Genomic DNA, 23,885 nt, shown 5'->3' on the forward strand with positions numbered 1-23,885 from the left:
ATTATATATGTATAAGTATAAAACCTCTTACAAAACATGTAATAATAAAAGAATGAGTCATAAAAGACAAGAATCAATGAGTGTTAATGGTCACCTTTGTTGCTCACCTCTACCCTCCATCCCCTGGCCTTAACAAATATGGCAGGACATCTTCAGGATTTGGCAGGCAGACGATTTATTTTACACTAGTGACTTGGATGCCATTCCTCTTCCTTCCACTCAGTAACAGACGGCGCCCTGGACAGCAGTGACATCTGCAGCCCCAGGGGAGAAGGGTCAGCACAAATTTTAATTTTGCTTTTGGTTTGGGGCTTTAAGTACACAAAGAGGTTTTTTTTTTTCCCTGTCAGTTTGCATCTAGCTTCGCATCTGACATTTTTTAATGCTTTATGTATTTGGATTGACCTAGAAATTTATAGCTTCAGGTTTTTGCTTATTTTGCTCTGTCTCTAATTCAACCTCCTTGATTTAAAAATAAAAGCCAAAATATAACATGAACAAATACTCTATTTGTCTGTATCACTAAGGGGGTAAGGAAGAGGTCATTCTGCTCTTTTTGAGCTACTTCTTATTACCATATATTAACATTTGAATATCTTCAATAACAAGAAACAAGAATACTAGGGATAACCTATAAAAATCTGAGTATAATTTGACTCATCGCTAAAAAAAAACTTAAAAGCTAAGAGGAGAACATTTACAAAAATTGTTATGTTCACTGACAAGGCATTAGATTTCAGACTAATTGCTGCTATGAGAATAATAGATAGATACACACATACATAAAGCTTTATTCTCAGAAGGTCAAGTATCTACACCAAATGTTTCATCCTCCAGAGTTCAGTTTCAGGGAAATCTCTACAGTAGGAGAGCCTCCTGATGTTTGTTGTGGCCACATTTGGAGCCATCAAAATTTCCTACTCAGGCATCCCACAGAGAAAAAGCATCTACCCCTAAGAATGTGAAATAGTATCCTCATTACTGAGTTGATTACTCATCAACCTTAATAGTATTTGTAATTGGCCTTTACCCTGGGCAGTTTTCAAAGGTCACGGGGAAGGCTGAAGGCTGTGTCTATAAAACAGTTTGATCAAAATAGAACTAAAGGCTGGCCTCAGGTAGCTATTTCTAATCTGAGTTGGTCAGAGGACAATGAAAACTACAGTTCATGCCCAGATGTTCTCCTTGGTCAAGGGGAGACTGGCTAGACAGAGTCAGATCTTAAGGGTCATTTCTGATTGGCCTCCATCCAGAGTATGATAACAAAACTCAAGAAGCTTCGCAGATAAATAATGATGTAACTAATTTAGATGTTTAGATAAATCATTCCAAGTCTCCTTTGTTTGCTTTGGACTGATTTTCCTGGGCTAGGTAAACACCCTGAATTTACAAGAGAATGTTCAGCCTCATTTTAACTCTGCAACTGGTAGAAGAAGAAGAAATAGGCCTTCTTCTATTTTGATGGTAGAAAGACAAATAAAACGACATGCATAAGTCATTTAGAGTAGTAAAGCAAATAATCAACAATTCACAGGATTGAACTGTATGATAAGAAGACATATGGAATTTCTCATCCTGGTTCTTTTCTTTGTCCCATTTGTAAGTTGCTTACTCCAATTGATTCCAGCTTTTCAGTCTGTAAAAAAGGGATATAAGATAAATAATCTCTCATATTCCTTCTAACTCTATAAAAATAGCTATTGTTATATGTATCAAGAATAATCAAAGTATATTTTTTTAGATTATAGACCTATGTTCTCATGAGACTGCATTTCAGATGGATTGGAAGCAGCCTAATATGTATTCAAAAACCAGCACCAGATGAAAGGACTCAGCCAGAATCATGCAAAGCAGAACAATCAAATTCACAGAGACAGACTAAACTTTTTAACTAAGACTATCATGCAATTATATTGTTGGTATATCCCACGTCTATTGGTTGTATATGTATTCAAAAATTAGGTTTAGAGATGGATGATACACAGATTAGATAAACTGATAATCAATGGAGAAATGGAAAAATAGACATTTTTTAAGCACATTTTCTGAAATATCAGATGTATGAAATATGTGTATTCAGGAAAGAAATAAAATTAGACAGGAGACAATACAGATAATTTAGCAAGAAGTTATTAAGGGTGAATAATAGTATTCAGATATATCTGTCACAAGGCCCTACAAATACTAAAATTAGCTGTGATTTTTTTCTGTTAGTTCCCTAGGATTCTGCTAAAATCAGCATCCTCAGGAGCACTGGTTAACACTATGGTGTAAATCATTTGCTGATGCCATAAATTAAAAACAAAACAAAAAACTATATTCAAAGTAACTGAGCTATAGGAACATCTCCTTAAAAGATGGAGGCATTAAGAGCATTTTCCACAACCAAGAACTAAATGTCATTCACCTGTGAATTAAAAAAAGGAAATCAAGGGGGAAAAATGAGCAGCCAGATCAATTGCATAAACCTTTGTCAAAGATAGAAATGTTTATATGGGAGTTCTGTGGCTAAACAAAATGCAAACAGCCACACATTTTTTCAACCAACAACTGGATATCAGTAGCTTAAATAAACTCTTTCATCGTTTTATTTTTTCATCCTTATCCTTGCTTTAAAAAAATGGAACACAGTATTTGTTGAAGATTTTATGCACATATTGCGTCATAGCCCAATTTCTCAAACTCAAAGTCGATTTAGCAAATAGAAATGATAGTAGAAAAAACATATAATGTCCTGTTGGGAAGAACTGTCTTTCATTGTAGTGTGAACTTAATGACTGCATCACCTACCTTGAAGTATTTTTTAGGTCTAGTTATTCATTTAACAAAGGATTCTCCAGTGCCTTCTATGTGACAGGCGCAGTGGCCACAAAGATAAGCAAAAAGATATGCTCCTTATCTTCATGGAGCTTACAATTTAATAAGAGATAAATATCCATCAAACAACCCCACAAATAAATGTACAACTGTAACTGTAATAAAAGCTAAAATGAGTATGGTGCACTATGGGCATACAGTAGGGAGATCTGACCTAATCAGAGAGTTAAGACAAGTTAGGGGCCTTGTATCCTATTCCTGGAGTCTTGCTCATTGGCAAACAGGTGAAGGAAGTATTTGTAAGGATAATATATCCTCCTGTACATCCCAAAGTCCCGTCCTGTGCACAGCCACTGACTACGTACCTCTGCATCCAAAGCAGACTCAGCTTTCAGCTGGCCTTGCTGAGAGTGAGCCCAGCATATCATGGAAAATGAATTCACCACACTGTGGCACAAACCCCATGTCATCCAACAGCTTCTTCAACCAGAGCAGCTCAGTCTTGGTCCTTATCCGTGAATGATGGTTGCAGAACCACGCTGGCTTTACAGGGATCTGGGTAGGATCCATTGCCCCCACCCTGAATGTATTCATAGTGATGTGCTATACGGTTTAGGAGCCTTGGTAAATAAGCAAGGTAGAACTGTCTCAACTCAGAACTTTCTTCAGGTAAGAAGTATGCTTCCAACAGAAGTTCCTAACAGGAAGCAGCTATCAACATCAAAGGGGAGTATAGAAATCAATCCAAGACTAACCCCACAGTCTACTCTTTTCTTCCCTATCATCTGTGCCCCTAAAGAAGTCAGGGGAGTTCCCTGGCCAGACCTAACTCAGTACTTAAATATCTTTGATAGGCCTGGGAAACAGAACACAGGAAGAAAAGTCGTGGCTTTTCACCCCAGCAGTGGAATCTATTCTTGTTTTTTGTAGCTTGAGATGTTTACACCTAAGGAACAGAAAGTGAACTTAAAATGCCTTTAATTAAGAAATTAGGTTTAAATGATTCCATATAACAAATCTGATTTAATTTTAAATTTTTGAATACATTTACTCATTCAAGAATGGTTTCAAACCCTCCGGGGGTGAGAGAAAGGGCAATTCTAGCTATCTTCTACAACTTTCCTGAAATAAAAACAGGAAATCCAATTTGTAATCACAATAAAGTTTCTTATCTAAATCCAAAGGCCAGTTTTTTTTTCCCCTTGGAAACATAAGTGCCTGAAGCAGGGGCTGCATTTTGATATTCTTTGTGGCACTTGGCACAGTATCATTTCTGTGAAGGTGACTTGTAAGTAGCCTGGGGTGATTATGGTGGTGTAATTTTCATCACAACCACAGATAACCCAGGTAACTGTGCAGGTACAATGATGTTCAGCTTAACTTAAGTGGCTTTGTTCCAAACAAGGGCCTCTATTGTAAAAACAAAGCAGGTGTTAAAACATAGAGATATTGAAGATAGGGGTCATTTTACATACTAACATGCACTGAAAAGTAAATCTGAGCTTCCCCACATTATTGCCAGGAATTACTGTATACTTAACATGAATCCATTAAGTACACAACTGGACAAATGATGAAATTTTATGTTAGTAAAATTCCTGACATATTTCACTCCTCTTACTCTATTAAATTACGCTTTTTTAACAAAGAAAAGCTTGCCTACTTCTACACATTTTCAATTTTTTCTCCTATGTATTTCATATTAAAATTTCAAAATAATTTGATCAGAGATCCAGTGCACAAAGGTGCCTAAGTGGATAATAATCACCAAAAACACTTGCAATGGCTGCAGTAGTGGGATTCCCATCAGTGATGTCAACAGTGATGCCAAGAAGACAAAAGAAGAGGGAAGGAGCTAATAACAAAATCCATAGAATAAACAGGCTTCATTAATTTCTGAACAGGCTACATAAATCCATTAATGCCTACAGATTAATAACATGGTCATATAAATGAAGTTACTGCATACGTGTTTTCTGAAAAGCATCATTGCTAATTCATCTTATACTATCAAAATTTCTTTATCCAAAATGTATATATTTTTGAGTAATATCTTCTCAAGAAAGTAATACTTTTCTTGTAATACTCAAGAAATACCCTCAATTCCCGAGTACTATAGTTTATATGTGACCAGTTTTTGATATAATAAAATATATAAAATGTAAAGTTAAACCTTAGATGTCTGTCTAGTGCTTATTCTAGTGGCAATGAAATAATGTAATAAAACACAGCAAAAGGCCGAAAGAAGGAAGAGCTGTATTTTGGGAGTGCAGAGAAGCATTACTTCAGAAATGTGTCCAGACAAAGAAAACTCATTCAAGGGATGTGGATAAGGGCCAGGTGGACTAAGGAAGAGGTAGTCTATCTGGGTGTCTCAAAAAGGAAGTTTTCATTCTGGAATCTGAAAAGAGGATGAATGCACCCGAAAATCAAACCAGCAGAGAGTGTTTCAAGAACTAGAGTTAGAGAGAAAGAATCAACTAGAGATAGGTACATCAGACATAGGAAAGGAAACCTGTAGCTAACTGATAGCTTCCATAAAGACAAATTGAATAATAAGACTGTGTATGGTTTACAAAGGCAGGTAGTATTTTTCTCGAAGTGTCTTTGTAGTGAATCTACTATCTTTATATTTGCCATGTTAAAGATACTACTGAGCTGCCCAGAGAACAGTCAAGGAAAAAAGATTTTTGGCCACAGGGCTGTGGTCCTTCAGAAATCCTGGAGCTCCTGTGTGATTAGGAAGTTATCAGAAACAGAACATGCTGTGAGTGTCTGTGTTTGAAGTGAAAGAAGGGAGATATTGAGAACAGCAATGAGTTTGCCCCTTTTTGACAAATCTTACTCTCTGCTTATTTATATCAAATTATCATCATCATCACCCTTATCTCCAGTGATTACCCAAGTCTCTTGTTCACACTCCTCCAAACTGTCTACATATACCTCCCCGCCCAAATACACACTGAAGTTATTAAGAATTAAAAGAACAAATTGTTTGCCCATCCTCATAATCATCTGTCCTAAAATGTCATTTAAACATTTAATCAAACCTGCAGTCCTCCAGGGGAATGTGTGAGTCATGCCGTTCATCCCACACGCTCGAGCGGGGCTTTGTGTCAGTCTTAGGAATGATGCAGACTGGTCCCACAAAGAAATCAGTCACAGGGACATTTTCTGTCATTAGGCAGAGAACAAAAAGCTAACAGTTTCCTGGACTCTACAGAAATAAACGTTTGCACCAATTAATGAAACCCCTATGGAAAGCATCATGCCAGAATCCAAGGAGGCTGGCCATGTACTGACATGCAAACTAACACTCCTGCAAAAGAGAGGGTAGGTGAGCATCCTAAGTGAATATGAATTGTTTGTTTTTCTGCTACTTTGGATCAGCTATACCACTGCTCCCTTTCACAGGTACAAATACACAAAAGAGGGCTTCTGTTTCATAAAAGTGGCTCCGACAAATGACACTCCTCAGGGTGCTGAACCCAACACTGGCAGCCAGCCCGTTCTGTGCCCTCAGCCTGCCAGTACTTTTCACTTCCAAAGCTATCAGCCTGCTTCAGACCTATGCCTTCACTCTGACTAGGGACAAAGAAAAGATCACAGTGGAAATCCTTCTGCGTGCTGCTAATAAGCCTATTTAGAGTCAATGAGAAAGCCTCATTTTGCACCACCAATAACGGCCTTCAAGAGTACTACTGAATCAGAAAAACCGAAATGTTTCTATGTACTCCCTGTCCTCATTTTACATCAGCCTGAGAGGTGACGCTCAGCAAAATATCGGACACGATGACCTCCAAGTTTCCTTCCTTCTCTAATGTCCTCTGGTTCTCTGTTGGCGAGTAGGATTCAAATTTTATTTAAATCATCTCATATTCTGATGGATTCTTGAGCCCTTTTTCAGTTTTAGATAGTCTCCCTGAGGTATATCTGGAGTCTAGGAATCTCTCTTGGCAAATAACTGAATATTGCTCCCATCCAACAGCTTAGCTAGCACTGTCTATTTTCTTTCTGAAAAAGATCTGGGTAGGAGGCAGGTGTAGAGCATCTTTCCACCTCCCACAGAAGGGCTAGGGAAAGCTTTGTTGTGCATGAACCATGAACAAAAGGATAATTCAAACCAGCAATAATGTCCTTAATAAAAAATAATAATCATTTTCCCAAATGAAAATCTACAGTTCTAACCATTTGATCACAGTGATGTAAGCAAACAAACCTGCAGCTAAAGGTTATATATGGGTCAAAGATTTAATGGAAAGTGATACATGGGTGGAATGACATCACCTATTTGTCAGAATACTAACTCCTCTACCATATCCTGTGTCGGCCCACCGTTGGGGTGTAAGGGAAAGGTGCATAAAGAGATAAGTACCCATTTCTAAACATAATGCAAGTTTGACATTTAAGCTCAATAGTTTAGCTATAGAGCATTTTGGTAACATAAAAAGAAACCAGAGCAATTTGAGTGACCTTTGTGAAAGACAGGCATAGAGGTAGCAACCACCAGTCTCACCACCAAAATCTAAAAACACGGAAAATTAGCATTTATCAAAATTTCTCAGAGACTATGTTACCTACCCAAGATTCCACAGCTAGGATGCAGTGTTTGAGTGTCTACTAACAAGGCTGGGAATTATTAAACACAGAAAGCGTAACAGAAACACTTAGTTCCTCTTGGGTCTTATGGTCCAGTTGATAAAACTTCCAGCGCTTTGAACAGATTTTCACTTACTGCAAAGAAAAATGCTTAGCTGAATTATTGTCTATCTGGGTTGCAAGTAGCACACCCCCACCATCTGTAAAATAATATTGTGGTAGACTAGAGGGCATGTTGTTAAAGGAACCCAAAGGAGAATTATTTTGATAAGGTTAGGGACAATCTCTAGTATGTGTGTTTTATAATTCTGCAACTTATGTAGAAATATATCTGAATGAAATGTTGTTGAAAAGCTGTATATCATTTTAATTTTAATAAATCGAATCACATTTTATATTCACTGACGGAGAAGTTGGTATTTAGGAAACCTGTGAGAAATTAGTTTAATAATTTGTGTGTATGGCAAATATTCACCTTCTGACTTAATTCAGAATTTCTATATAAAAACAAAAATTTAATTCTTTAATATCATCTTAAAATGAGGGATGTTCATGCCATGTTAAATAAATCATTTCCACTTATTTTTAATACATTGTATTAGTTAGGATGCTTGCAGCTGCAAATGATAGAAAATCCAATCCAAAATGGCTTTAAAAATTGTTGTTCTATAGGTCTATCACCCTAGACTTCTGCTGTCCAATATGATAGTCATTAGCTACATTTAAATGTAAAGAAATCAAAGTTACATTTACATTCAAGTGTAAAGCAATTAAAGTTAAATACAATTTGAAATTCAATTTTTTCAGTTTGCACTAGCCATATTCCATCAAGTGACCAATAGCCACATGTCACTAATGGCTGCTCTATTAAACAATGCAGATATGGAAAAATCTTCTTCACCTCAGAAAGTTCTATTAGACAGTGCTGGCTTCAAAGAAAAGGAAGTTATTAAATCAGTAAGCAACAGTATCTGTTATATTCCCTATGTAGCAGGCTATAATCTTTATGCATATTATTTCCTTTAACTTCCCAACCGCTCTATGAGGCAAGTATTATTATAATGTATTAGTCTGGACTCAAGGTTGCTAGCTAAAAATGGGAAAACATAATTAGGAGAACCTTGAACTATCTCACATACCTACAAGAAAAGCCTGGTTAAGGTCCTCATCACCATCAGAACTCTTTCCATCTGCCACCTTTATTCTGTTGCACAAGTCAGTATTATTCTTCCAGGTCAGCTCCCCCCTTGTGGTGGAAACTTCCCAGCCTCATATCTCACAGCCTCAAACTACTGCCTCCCACCCCCTGAGAGAGAATGATCCTCCTCCTTTCACTCCCATTTTAGATATTACTCGGAAGGACTCTGATAATTTAGCTTTAGTGAAGAGCTCAGTGTTCAATCAATCAGTTGTGGCTGAAGAGACACCAGGGAGAGGATCAGGGTTGTAGAATAGAGACATGGCCAGAGGGGCTCCACTTATGGACAGGGAAAATGATTTCTAGAGAAACTGGAATGCCAGGGTCCTCTCCTTCAACACATTTCTGAGTCCTCAAGGCTCTATCTCAGGCCCTCTGCAATTTCCACCCCACATACTTTCTGAATCTGTCTCACCAAGTCCCATTAATATACTAGTGAGGCCCCAATTCTCTGTCTCAGCAAGACCTTGTATTCTTAGCTTCAGACTCACATAACCAACTAACCTTTCCCAGACATCTGCAGCTGTATATCTCATAGGCTCCTTAAACTCAGTGTATCCCACAAAATTCATCATCCTCCTTCCCCCTCTTCCCCAGTCATTCATTATATCAGGAATGCTCTTTCAATCAATGACCGAATTTCCCATTCCAAGAATCAAGGCATCATCCTTGATTTGTCCTCTCCTTAAACATCCAATTAATTGCCAAGCCCTACATATATCCCTAAAATGTCTTTTTATTAATATATCCATCTACTTCTGTCCATTCCTAGTACAGTGCAACCATCATAGGCTGGGCCACTATCATTTCTGGAAAATTACTGTAGTATCTCATGGGTCTCCCTTCCTCCAGTGTTATGCCTCACCAATACATTATCCATACTACAGCCAGAATAATCTTTCTAAGATGGTGATTCTATTATTCTGCTTAAAACCTTCTGGTGCCCATTCATTGACTTTCAAAACATTTTTCAACTGCCTCTTGAGGCATATAAAGTCTTATATGATCTGTCCCTTACCTAGGTCTCTGTCCTTACTCTCTTACTATCCCCCTCTCCTAGTCTCTACAACTGCCATCCTTTGTCTTGCCCACTGCTCTTTGTGCCACCCTCTGGTTAAAACAATAATACTACTGATAACCTCTTTTTCTTAATTCTGCTCATATTTTAGTCTCAACTTCAATGACACCAATCTTCTCCCTTAGGCTACATCAGTTCTCCTTGCTATATGCTGGCTATTCAGTTAACGTAACACATTGCATTGCAGGAACTGTGCTAAATTATTCACCTTCCCAATTAGACTATAAGCCCCATGACGACAATAACCATTTTCGTTTTGCTCACGAACATGTCCTTGACATCTAATAGCTAGTGCTTGACAAAGAGCAGAAAATAAGCTGAATTTAATTCTTTCATTTATTCCACAAATATTTTAAGGAAGCCTATTTGTGCCAGATGCCACCCAAGGCACTGAGATGCAGCTGTGAATGAAACAAAATCTCTTCCTACATGAAGCTCATGTTCTTACAAGGTAAAAAAAAAAAAAAAACAAAACAAACAAACAAAAAACAAACAAACAAAAAACGCTAATAAACTAATAATTTTTTAGAAAATGCTTAAATTGTATAAATAAATATAGTTTTAATATTTGTATAACTTCTTACATTTTTATTTTTACTTTTTATTTATTTATTTTTATTATTATTATACTTTAAGTTTTAGGGTACATGTGCACAACGTGCAGGTTTGTTACATATGTATACTCGTGCCATGTTGGTGTGCTGCACCCATTAACCCGTCATTTACATTAGGTATATCTCCTGATGCTATCCCTCCCCCCTCCCCCCACCCCACAACAGTCCCCAGAGTGTGATGTTCCCCTTCCTGTGTCCATGTGTTCTCATTGTTCAATTCCCACCTATGAGTGAGAATATGCGGTGTTTGGTTTTTTGTTCTTGCGATAGTTTACTGAGAATGATGATTTCCAATTTCATCCGTGTCCCCACAAAGGACATGAACTCATCATTTTTTATGGCTGCATAGTATTCCATGGTGTATATGTGCCACATTTTCTTAATCCAGTCTATCATTGTTGGACATTTGGGTTGGTTCCAAGTCTTTGCTATTGTGAATAGTGCCGCAATAAACATACGTGTTCATGTGTCCTTATAGCACCATGATTTATAGTCCTTTGGGTATATACCCAGTAATGGGATGGCTGGGTCCAATGGTATTTCTAGTTCTAGATCCCTGAGGAATCGCCACACTGACTTCCACAATGGTTGAACTAGTTTACAGTTCCACCAACAGTGTAAAAGTGTTCCTATTTCTCCACATCCTCTCCAGCACCTGTTGTTTCCTGACTTTTTAATGATCGCCATTCTAACTGGTGTGAGATGGTATCTCACTGTGGTTTTGATTTGCATTTCTCTGATGGCCAGTGATGGTGAGCATTTTTTCATGTGTTTTTTGGCTGCATAAATGTCTTCTTTTGAGAAGTGTCTGTTCAAACAAATTTACAAGAAAAAAACAAACAACCACATCAAAAAGTGGGCGAAGGACATGAATTTTTTACATTTTTAAAATTGTATAAATGAAACCTTTTTAAATGACATTTTCATTATGTACTCCAAGTTGTCTTTTCATTATTCTGTTACCTCATTAGAGGTAGTATGGAAATAAAGTGCTTTCCCTCAAATAGTATAAATGTAATTTTATTTTTTTAGAAAAACAAAACACTATGGAGTCATGGCATTTATAATGAAGTAACCAAATATTCCAATTAAATATTCAGGTAACCAAATATTCCAGTTAAATATTCAGGTAACCAAATATTCCAATAAAATTTGACTGATTTTATAGGACACAGGCCTATATGTGTTTCTAGAATCATATTCCCATTTAAATTAGCATCGCAGTCAGGAATTTAAAGACAAACTATCAGAATAGTACATTTTCTTCTTAAATTACAGTAAAAGCCCTTTTATAACTATGTTGAGCTTTTTCTTTTATTAAAAAATATCATTCCAACAATTAAAATATTTATCAAATGCATGCCAAGCTAGGCACCATGCATCATATCTACATCACTATGATGAAGAACAGGGGGACTATCTGGCCATACATTATAGACCAATTAATTAACTTAACAGATATATAATGCTAAGCATATGCTAAGTCTTGAGGATACAGACCCTGCTTACTAGCAACTTAGAAACTATTGTCTGACTATTATCTTTCCCACAAAAGATAAGCTCCTTGAGGGCAGATGTTTAGCACAATATAGAGTTTAACAAATGTCATAAGTAATCAAAAAATAATCAAGACTCTTCGGTAGTCTTGATTTCTCAATTAGCCTTAGTAAGCTCTAATCATACTTTATGTCTCCTTTGCCCTACTGTATCCAATCCTTTGTTCAGCTAGTTATTTTGTTTAGCTATGTTCCTAAGAATTTGTGGTAATTCTCTTGTATTTCAGCAAATCATATCTATGAGACTCTTTCAAATCCTCTGAGTTAAAAAGAATCCCAAGATAAAACATAGAGAATAAATATTATTTTTGAAATATAGTCTCCTGTATTTATCTGCTTTGTATCATTTTTAGAAAAGAGGAGAAATCAAGTTTTCCTGATATTGAATCATCTATACATTGTTCCTTTTTAAAATTTTGTTTGGTTTTAATGAATTGGTTCCCTCAACTGAAGTTTAATAGCCATTTAAAGGAAGACAATTTATCCTAATGTTTCTGTATTTTTCTAAACTTTCTCATCCTCTCTGGCCCGAGCCTTACCATAGTTTTTCAAATAATTGGTGATCAAAAATGCTGAACTGTCACCTGTTTGCCTATACACTCTTTTCCATTTCTGAGTTCTTCAGTGTAATATTCCAGAGATTGTGTTTACTCAGATACATTCATCTTCCAATCAATCAAGCTAATGCCAGCTTCTGTTGTGGGTTTTGTAGAAAGGATTTCCTAGACCCCTGAATTCATTTTTTCTCTCTCTAGGATGAGCATTTTTGTTTTAAATTATTGTCTGAAAAAATGTGAGCATTTACGTACTCGAAATTTTAACTAGAATTGCTTCCCTTCTAAACATGTTAGTTTCTCAGACCAAATGTATCAATCTGACTCCCTTAGAAGTCAGGCGCTTCACAAAGAGGGAATACTTAACCTTAGGTGGCCAACAAAAAAACATACAGGCCCATATACCAGGAAAAATAGTAGAATGGGTCAGTGCAACTGAGCCCCACTTTGGTAAAGTTCTTCAGAGCAGGAAAGGATGAAGGAAAGAAGCAAATATCAAATCAGACTTCAGTCCTATCATCGTTAGGTAGCTACAGGGCTTTAGACAACCAACCTGACCAGATGAGCCTCAATTTCCCTTTCTGCAAAGTGAGGAAACTGAGCTAAATAATCTCTAAGGACCTCTTTTCCTCCACTCTGTGTATTTACGATTGACAGTACAGTTTTCTAAGTGTTCAGAATATTTTTTGTTTCTGACATGGCAAACTTTACAATCTGCTTTGCAGACTTTGAAGATACAGGTGCATCTGTGTATGTTTCTTTAGATTTAGTAATTTAGTAATTAAGCTTCCCACTTTCAAATTTACTAATGAGAAAAACACGCGCGCACACACACATATACATATTACTCTGTCATTATACTTTACTGATTTGAATACATACTCGAGTAAGTATATAAAGCTGGCTACTTATTGCATGTTTTTGCATTGATAATGTATAGATCAAGTCTTGTTTAGACGGTCTTCTGTAAGACACCTTGAGTTTATCAGTAACCTTTAGCACAGTTGAATGTTTATTTTGCTAATTTAGCTTCAGGTGCTATGGTTATCATTATAAACTAACTCTAATATTCTCTGTTACTCAAAGTATACCCTAGAGCTCACCAGGATCCATGTCACCTGGAACTGGTCAGAAATGCAGAATGCCTACCTCCAGAGTTACAAAATCAAAATCTGCATGTTAACAAGGTACTCAAGTGATTTGTGTGCATGCTAACATTCTAGAAATGCTGTTAGACATAGTGCTTCCCATATTGCTTTAAAATAGATTTTTTCTTTAAGAGAATGAATAAATGAGTAAACTAACTATAATTTAGCAACGTGAACTGCTATAATTCAATGTCATTGGACTTAGAGTTATAGAAACTTCTAGTTGATAGTTTCTCCTATTTTGTTTTTTGCTTAATGTAGTCATAGGTCTACTCTTATACAAGGCAAGGGGCCAGGGAACTGGATGTAAAGGTTTATGCTGTTCAAGACCCACTAGCAAAAACTACATGTATAAATGAAAATCAATGTGAAGAATATTAAAATATTTACTACTTTATAAAGGATTAGGTAATAACCAATATGTTATTTTTGCTTCACTTTATAGTTGGTGATTAGAATTCCAAAATGTATTCCATCACACATAAAGTATCATAAAGAGCAAAACAGGAAAATATTTTTCAACTATGTGGTAAAATGTCTAATATAAGTAAATAATAAATGGAGGATATAAATGTCAAGGACAAATCCAAATAAAAGAAACCAGGATCCTGGCTGCAGCTCTGAGATTAACACTGTGATTTGTCAGTAATTCACTTTACTTCTCTGGGTTCTAGTTTCTTCACTAGAAAACAAGAGATTGATTCTTATTTTACATCCCAGCTCTAAATTCTGAAATCTAGTATGTCTGAAATCAATGCCTGTTTTGTCATCTCAGATGGATCTATTGAAATTCACCATGAAATCTCAGAAACAGCATAAATAAGTCATCCTTGGATTTCTGCTATTTTACTTGAGAAGAACAAGAGCATATGGATGCCTACCTCATAGTGCTAACGTAAAGGCATTCTCCCCAACAGAGTTTTATGGGGAAGGCAGAACACATTTTAATTCAGGGGAACCTACCTGGGTTATCTTTCACTCTGAATCACCAAATCAAATTATGTAAATTCATCCCCCTTGATGACTACCTACTTCCTTCATATGGTCTCTATGTGTCCTAAGTGAATACGGGAGAGCTTATACCTTTCATAACTTCACAAAACAAACAGAGGACTGCTGAGAGGTAGTTATACCTGAAGAGTTACATAGTTAATCTAGCACCAGAAAATAAACTGACAGGTCTTTCAGGGAGCTAATTATTGAGCCTGCTATTTGGTTCACTGACAGGATTGCTTTTTTGTGGGAAGAAACATATTTGTGCATTGCTTTTTGCATTACCGCTATTTCTATCATCATAAATAAGAATCAATAGGCCATTTTGCATAGCATATGCTCACCACTATTTTGTATCTGAGTGTCAGCTGTATGCAGGCTAAGCAGCAGTGCCCCAGCCTCCTGGCTGAGAATTAAAACCCAGCAAAGAAAACACCTCAAATTCCACAAGACAGTGTATATGTCTTTGTGAGCTCCTTGAGAGCAAGGGAGGTCTGTTGTTTGTCTCTCTATCTGAAGCACAGTGCCTGGCACATGGGGAGCTTCAAAATGTATAAACAACTAAATGAATAATGAATGAATGGATGGATGAATGAAACAAAGGAAGGTTTTAAGATAGGATATGGAATCAACTGTATTTACTGGGTCAGTCAAGGGATGTCGTTTCGATAAGCGCAGAGCTATTTACAATTCGTGATGGAGACAGGAAGGAAAAGACCCGGCCTGAGTCCAGAGGGAGCTGGCTTTTGTTTAGCAGCTTAACCCACATACTCAGGTCTCTGCAATATTCACTATCGGGTCCTCACTACAGAAGACAAGAAATCAGAATGACAGTCATTTAAAAAGTAAAGCAAAACTTCTGAAGAAAGACTCTACTGCCAATGAGAATATTGCTGGACAAAACAAGGTCAAGTAAGGGACTGATCAGAGAGAAGATATGAATGAGAAAAAATGAGGCAATGAAGGGAGAGGAATTGTGGCAGAGGCCTGAGTGGGGAAATAAGTGTGTGAAAAATGTGTAAAGACTGGGAGAGTATGAAGATGCAATTCTCAAGAGAGTCTGTGGGTGCCTGGGTTTTGGAGAGTGGAAGGACATTAAGCCTGAGAGTACAATGAGGGAGGGAGGAAGGGAGGGAGGGAGGGAGAGGTCAGATAAAAGTCTATAAAATAACACCCATCACCACTGATAACAAGTATAAAAGAGTCCTTTTTTCTTCTAGAGAAAGACAAAGGGAATTTTAAGTAGGATTAAGTAGTAGTAGCTTTCAGAACTCAGCAGCTCTCAGAAGCAATAATAACTACATAAATAGCTAAGTGGATGGTAGGAATTACCTCACTTGGAATTTGGCCAGCAAATCAAAAGTTAGCAGTAATATCACATCTTTTTGAAAGCTTTCCTGAGATTCTAGAGGGGAAAATTATCAAAGAAAACTGTTTCTACTGAGTAAATTTCAGGAAGAAATGCTCCTCACTGCTTGAAGATGTTCTATCTCTGGAAAACTGGTAAGACAGAAGTCCCTCCCTGCTGGGAAGCACTCTCTCATCCATGTAAATACATTGCCAATTTTGCCCCCAATGGAAGCAAATAATTACGTTCGCAGATCACCATTGCCTAATGTAAAATGTTACTCAACACGTATAACCTAACCTACCAATGATGTTCTGAATGAATATCCTCATGGATATCTCACTTTCAGAGAGTGTCTTAACTTTTTGACTCATTGCAGGTAGTCAAAATGTAACCTTTTTACGGCCACATTTTAAAGCACTTTGCAAACGCTGGACACCTCTACTCCTGAATATCCTGTAAATTTTTCCTTTCAAGTACATTTGACCACTAACATGCCAGATCATCTTCCCTTCTCCCCTAAAACAGAAATGAAAACTGGGTAAAATGGTAATTTGGGGGACAAATATCTTCTCTCATCATCTGAAAACTGTCATATGTTGCTTTTTAAAAAAATTAAATTAGTGTTATTTGTTTTCCACCCAGAGACAAGTTATTTTGGTATCACCCACAATGGAATTTGCATGAAAATCTATTTACTGACCCAGTTCCCTAGGGGTGCATTTGCCCTAGCACTTGGAGTAAACACCATTTTCACTGCACTAGAAATAGTTCTAATTGGACAAATTGTTATAATTTTAGCAACACCCAAATAAATCAAAGGAATTGGAGGCAGACATGCCACAGAATCTGGATTCGGCCACAAACCAGTTCAGTATTTGTGCCTGAAATAAAAGTCTAATCATATACCATCTACAGATGCTAAAGGAACAGCTACATACCTCGACTGAACTTAGAAAATATGATTTTTTTTATTGTACTTTAAGCTCTGGGATGCATGTGCAGAACATGCAGGTTTGTTACATAGGTACACATGTGCCATGGTGGTTTGCTGCGCCCATCAACCCATCGTCTAGGTTTTAAGCCCCGCGTGCATTAGGTATTTGGTCTAATTCTCACTCTCCTTTCGCCCTCAACCCCCTGACAGGTCCCACTGTGTGATGTTCCCCTCCCTGTGTCCATATGTTCTCATTGTTCAACTCCCACTTACGAGTTTAAAAAAAAAAAAGAAAGAAAATATGAGTTTGGAGAAACTGGTTATTCTGAAAACAGCCTATTAAAAAGTTATGTGACTGGTTAACAGTGTGTGTGTGTGTGTGTGTGTGTGTATGTGTATGAGTCCATCCATTTCATTAACTGGGGTATTTTCACCAATACAGTCTAAATAACAGGAAATGAATTTAAAGAGAATCAAACAATAACATTCAGAACTCAAAGTTAAGCATAGCGTAAAATATATCTCAGTGGAAAGCATGTAAGTGTCTTAACTCTCCTTCCAAACCCATCTATAAACTGCCACTTTGTATTTTCCATTCACGTATCCTCCTCTCCAAGAAGCTGGACCTTTTTACTGCTGTTCACGCACCTACACATCACGTCCTACTCCATGCCTTTGTCCTGCTGACTCCCCATTTCTTCTCATCTTGGATGTCTTTCCCAAATCCTTCTTGTCATCAAACACTCATCTCCTCCACAGAGCTTTGGATTTTACAATGTGAACTTACATACATTTTCTGAACTTCCCTAATTATCTATATCCAAATTTAGCATTTAATCATAGAACTTTCCTCTCTGATTAAGTATATGTTTGTGTGTACCTTTTTAATCCCCCAACCAAATCACATGATTTAAAGGTAACATTGGTCTTTAATGCCTCTCCTTAAAGTTTCCATCAAGATCCTACTCTGCATTTATTCTCTTTCACTAGTTATCCCTTCTCTTTTTTTTTTGAAAACATGCTTAAACGTGCCCTATCCTAAAGAAATCTCCAATTCTTTCTCAAGCTCTCCCACCATGTCTACTTTCTTTCTCTCAAAACTTCTTTAAACAGCATCCCTTCCTCCACTTCTATTCTGTTCTCTCTCAACCCCTCTAATTTGGTTACCCAGGCACACCCTTATCTCTCAGCTGCAAGTCCCTGCAGCACTGAAACCTCACGCACCTGTCTTTCTCCTGGAGACTGAGACAACCTTGACTCCCGGTTCATCTCCTTCCCCCAAGCCCAGCATTCTCAGTGTCCTTTCCTGGTTCCTGCCCTTGAACTCTCAGTCATCACTCCTCATCTTTTCTCAGTCTCCCATGGCAATTGCATCTCTGCTTTTGTCTTTAACTTCAAAATCTCCAAGACTTCCTAATCTCAAATTTTAGTGAACTGTCTGTGGGGTCCCAGACCTTATGCTGCCACCTGCTGGCCAGTTTCACGGGGCTCTCTCAGAACAAAATTCAAGTTTATTCCCAAACACCTAACCATTCTATTTATTTTATTTTTCCTCTGTTAACTAATTACATCACCATTTTCCTAGACCTCCCCGATAGAGGTTTAACATCAGCATCCTCCATGATTTAACGATCTTCGCCCCAGCATCAACCACTCAGCTGGTTGTTATATAAATACAACACTATATAGCGTTAGATAAACATAACACTACCTACCAGAGCGTCTGTCCTGTGTGTTACATCCCTAGCTAGCTTTTTTTTTTTTTTTTTTTTTTTGGAGATGGAGTCTCACTCTGTCGCCCAGGCTGGGTGCAGTGGTGCAATCTCGGTTCACTGCAACCTCCACCTCCCGGGTTCAAGCAATTCTCCTGCCTCAGCCTCCCAAGTAGCTGGGACTACAGGCACCCGCCACCACGACGGGCTAATTTTTTGTATTTTTAGTAGAGATGGGTTTTCACCATGTTGCCCAGGCTGGATTCAAACTCCTGAGCTCAGGCAATACGCCCAGGTCGGCCTCCCAAAGTGCTAGGATTACAGGCGTGCATCACCGTACCACCGTGCCCGGCCCCTAGTTAGCACTTCTTAGATCATGACGGCCTGTCCCCAGGATACTGGATGAGTCCTCATTGACCTGCCTCCATTTTCTCCCCTGAACCCCAATCCTCCTCACACTTCTGCCAGGCAAATCTTCTTGAACCGAGTGTCTGAGCAATTCTCTAGATGAAGAGCCTCAAGACATTGTGTCCTACTGGTAGAATAAAGCCCAAATTCCGCAACTCTGGAACTTCTGGAAAGAACTTCAAGACCGTGCATGATCTGGCTCCAGACTATCATCAAAGCCTCAGCTGTCATCACGCTTCCTCTCGCGATATTCACTCTTGCTCCAACCTCCCTGAACTATTTTTTTTTTCCTTTACTTTGAACAAAAGAGCCTTACTCTGGCGCTAGAGCTTGTCATGAACTCCTGTCATATCTTTACACAACTGATCACTTCTTGTCACTCAGGTCTTATCTCAAATGTCACCTCCTCTGGCGAGGCATGCTTGGACCACACAGTCTAATTACCTTCCTCCTCCTAATACCCAGGTTAGTCTTTCACAGTTAATCTGTTGTATTTCTTCTAAGCACATCTCAGCATCTGAACGCATCTGTTCATTTATGTTTATTATGGAGTGTCCATCTCCCCACACTCAAATGTAAGCCCCGTGAGCATGAATATTGCCTTTCTTCACTCAACCCAGCTCCTGGAAAAGTGCCTGGCACATGGAAGCCTGAAATCAGATTCTTCCACAGCGTGGCACCCATTTCCACCTCCTTGTTCTGTCTCTGTTTATACGTCTGTGCTAGCTTTTAGTATATTACATCTTTTATTTGAACAGCTATTTCCAAAGAAAGTGAGGAGGAGGGAAAGGAGGACATATCAAAGTCTGGGGGTGGCGGGATAGAAGAAGGAATGAATCATTTCTAAAACACACATTCAAGTTGTGTAGTTTTCAGTGTAAAGGATTTGCGCATTTTTGTTAAAATTGACCCTTATATATGTTGTATGTTTTTGATCCTACTATAAGCAGTATTCTTTAAATTTCATTTTCTATGTGTTAGTTTCTAATATGTACATTAAAAGTGAATGTTTATATTGACCTCATATCTGTAACCTTGCTAAATTTACTACTCATTTCTAAGTAACTTTTAAAATTATGTGGTTTTGGGCCAGGCATGGTGGCTCACGCCTGTAATCCCAGCACTTTGGGAGGCCAAGGTGGGTGGATCACGAGGTCGGGAGTTTGAGACCAGCCTGGCCAACACGGTGAAACCCCATTTCTACTAAAAATACAAAAATTAGCCAGGTGTTGTGGCATGCACCTGTAGTCCCAGCTACTCAGGAGGCTGAGGCAGGAGAATCGCTTGAAACCAGAAGGCAGAGTTGCAGTGAGCCAAGATCGCACCACTGCTCTCCACCCTGGGTGAAAGAGCAAAACTCTGTCTCAAAAAAAAAATTATGCGGGTTTTTTTTCTATGTGCACAATCATCTGAAAATAAATATAGTTTTAATCATATATTCAAAAATGCATATTCAATATCATTATTATTTTCAAGCACAAGCTATGGAAAGTAAAGCATCAAAAAATCATACATGTTCCAAGATAGCTGCTATGCAGGATTTAAGAAAATAATAGTATTATAGGGGACAGGGATTAAAATAGTTGAAAAATACTGTCTTATAGCAACTTACTATGATACATATTACATTTTGAACCCCTGGAGAGCAATACCATGTCTTATTTGTCTGTATTCCATCAAACCTAATAAAGTACATTTTCCAAAGTAGACAATAAATGTTTCCCAGATACCTCAGTACTGTATGCATGGTATATGTTCAATAAAAACTTGCTGATCAATTGAAAGAACCAATAAACAAATTTAAGTTTGTTGAATGATCAGTGTATGCTCAGCCCTGAGACACTATAACAAAAAGACACAAAAAATAGAAAATACATACATCATTATCCATATAGAAAAACATAATTTATCAAGTAATGAAAACAAATGAAAATGAAACAAATGCACCACAGGAAACATTTGAGTGGTTACCTGTTCATTTCTTTATATGACTGTTCCTTTTCCCATGTGATCCTAACTTGCAGCCAAAATTCTCCTCCCAAAATTCTGCAAACCACACATTTCTTCGATTATTGGCAAGAGTTCGGCTTCTAAAGTATCGATCAAATCCTATTTCAAAGGAGAAAGGTATGATTTTAATATTCTTTCAAAATTAAATATTGTCAGAACTTTCAAATGGACATTATATTCTGATCACTGCATGAAAAGAAAAAAAAACACATAACAAATGAGAGAAAGCCAGTAGCCCATAAATAAGGCCTCTCTTATGGCAAAAGTCAAGGAGGATCAATGGACAATCCCCCCACACCACCACCAGTACTCAAGCACCTGGCTCTGTGAATAAGTACTACAGGAAAGCCTGGTGTCAGCGTCCTTCTTATACCCTCTCCTACTCTACTTCTCCCAGAGGCAGCAACCAGTGACTTCATGCTGAATCCTGAATACTCAGAACCCAACTTAAACTTCCCTCATTCTTTTCTCTTTCCTAGCATGGATCAATGTTCCAGACTTTCCTGTGTTTCCACATACTTCAAAATTTCTCCTTCCCATGTGTTGTTTTCAGCTAATTCAATAAAGCAATCATGTTAATGTCATCTTATGGAGTCATGAACTCAAGTGTTGGTTTACTCAGGTAACTACTTTATTGAAGGGAGACCCCCTGGAAATAATGCCTTACTCCAGAGGATAATGTTAAGATGGGAATTTCAGTTACTGTCAAACCGACTGGAAAAGATGTTTAGAAGATAGACTGCCTTTCAGGATGCTCCAAGTCTTTCCTGTTGCATTTATTTATCCATAGGATAAGCCCAGCATCATATATTCATTTTCTATAAATCAAGCATTTCCCTCCAACAATGCTATAACCACCATAAATACCCACAGAAATATGCAAACTCAAACTCAAAGTGCAATTACTAACATAATGGAAATAACTGACTACGGTCTTTTTCTTAAAAAAATATAATGGGTCCTCTTTCCTAAATACACACACACACACACACAAAATACATATATATATGTGTGTATATATGTGTGTGTATATATATGTATATATATGTGTATCTATGTATATATATGTGTGTACATATATGTATATATATGTGTGTGTGTGTGTGTGTATATATATATATATATATGCATATGCATGCTGGTTTAAATACTGGTCTTGACAATTCTGCCACCAAAGCTAAAATTTGTATCAAGTCATCAGTAATGAGTGCATTTCCTCATATTATGATACTCCAGTTTTGCCTTTGAGTTCAGATCCAACTGGAATAAAACAAATTCTCTACGGTGCATTCTTACCATCAATTGATGCTCGTTTGGGCAAAATTGTCACAGCCACTTCTGCAATCTCCTCTTGCTGATAGACAGGTGCTATTTTGGATCCCCAACTATCTGAGCCAATCCAGAGAAAATGGCCACTTTGGTTTAGTTTTTTTGCTGCTTCCAATATCCTCCTGTAGGAATGAAAATAAATAATGCATATCACATGTATTAAAAATACCACAATTATGAATATTACAATACCAGCTTTAGGAAGTTTTATACACTCAGTAGGTCACTGTTTAACAATTAAGACAATCATTCTAACTGCCCGAGTCTTATCATCTCCTAAAAGCAATATAGCAGAGACTAACTCCAACATATGTTAATTAGCCTTATCCTTAACCTCATTCACATCATTCTGTCTATCACCTTTGTTTGTCTTATCTCATTTAGTCCCCAAGTTTTACTCTGTAGGTATTTCAGATTTACAAACTAGAAGGCAGCAGAAAGCAGTCTGTTGTTGGAAGGGAATTACAAACTTTTATGTTGAACATGAAATATGTTAGAAAGAGGATATGGGACACAAATCTGACCCTGCATACAGAAGAAAAGTAATCAGCACCTGATGTCATCCTCATTGGCAAACATAATCACTGCTCGAGCATTAGGTGTTTCTAGCAGGCATTTGATAATTTTTTCAAATTCTCCAGGTCTTGGTTCACGTGGGATTTTCTGGGACTGAGCAATGCAAACACCACCTATTTAAAAAAGAAGGGAGGGGGTGATTCAGAAAGAGCATTTATTTAATTAGCAAACCCAATTAGCTACTTTATAAAAGCACATACTTCTGTATGAATATTATTGCTCAAAATATGTGTCACTCTCACCTATTAAGAGCAATTATGTTTGTTTGCATTATAATATATTCACCAAATAAATGACAACAATTATTAATCAGACATGGGTTTCTTTCCCAAAATTTAAACATTATTTTTGTGGATATAGCTAAGAAAACCAAGGTGTATAAGATGTGTGATGAGAGTGAAAAGGTGGAAAGAAGAAGGGCTCTTTTGATTTATGCAATATAAGCCAAAGGACAAGTGTCAGAATTAATAAAAGTATGAGTATGTCTTATAGTTGAGACCCTTATTAAGTAGCACGGTCCTTTTGTTGCTTTTATTTACTGGTAGACTTCTTTTAAAGTTAATTTCATTGTATAGCTAATAGAACTGCAGCAAGATCCTCATGCATCAGCATAGCAATGTCTTATGAGACAAGTGGTCTTCAAGGCTATATAAGACACAGGCAAACCCCAAAGATGCCAACTTTGGATTGACATACATCTCCACTATGAAAATCGAAATGGCAGAAATACCATCTCATTTTCACTGCAAATAAAAAGACAGAACCGTTCTTTTGGCCTCTCCTTCTTAGGCAATGAAGGACAAAAGAGAAAAGTATAGAAAAGATCTCTGCCTATGGGCTGGGGTAGGAGGAGAAGAAAGAGTTTCCCCCAATTGCAGTGAAACAGAGATAACATTCTGAAACTAGATGAGAAAGCAATATTAGCAATAGGTTTCAGTTGCATTATGGTATAAACAGTATTTTTTTTTTTAGTCAGCTAAGAATTAAATCACCATTTATAGCATTGCT

General features: G+C 37.4%; 1 long non-coding RNA gene across 1 annotated transcript in view; it reads right to left on the reverse strand.

Annotated features, from left to right (window-relative positions):
* Nucleotides 1-627: 627 nt before the first annotated feature.
* The window catches only part of LOC117980996 (uncharacterized), a 66,653-nt gene continuing 43,395 nt past the window's right edge, over nt 628-23,885 (reverse strand). Inside the window, exons 3-6 of the long non-coding RNA XR_004672497.3 lie at nt 22,855-22,990; nt 22,269-22,423; nt 20,934-21,071; nt 628-1,636 (exon numbers count right to left, since the gene is read on the reverse strand). This is a non-coding gene — a long non-coding RNA (uncharacterized LOC117980996). The remainder of the gene's footprint in view (nt 1,637-20,933; nt 21,072-22,268; nt 22,424-22,854; nt 22,991-23,885) is intronic.

Source organism: Pan paniscus, chromosome 6 (assembly GCF_029289425.2).
Source record: "Pan paniscus chromosome 6, NHGRI_mPanPan1-v2.0_pri, whole genome shotgun sequence".
Taxonomy (NCBI): domain Eukaryota; kingdom Metazoa; phylum Chordata; class Mammalia; order Primates; family Hominidae; genus Pan; species Pan paniscus.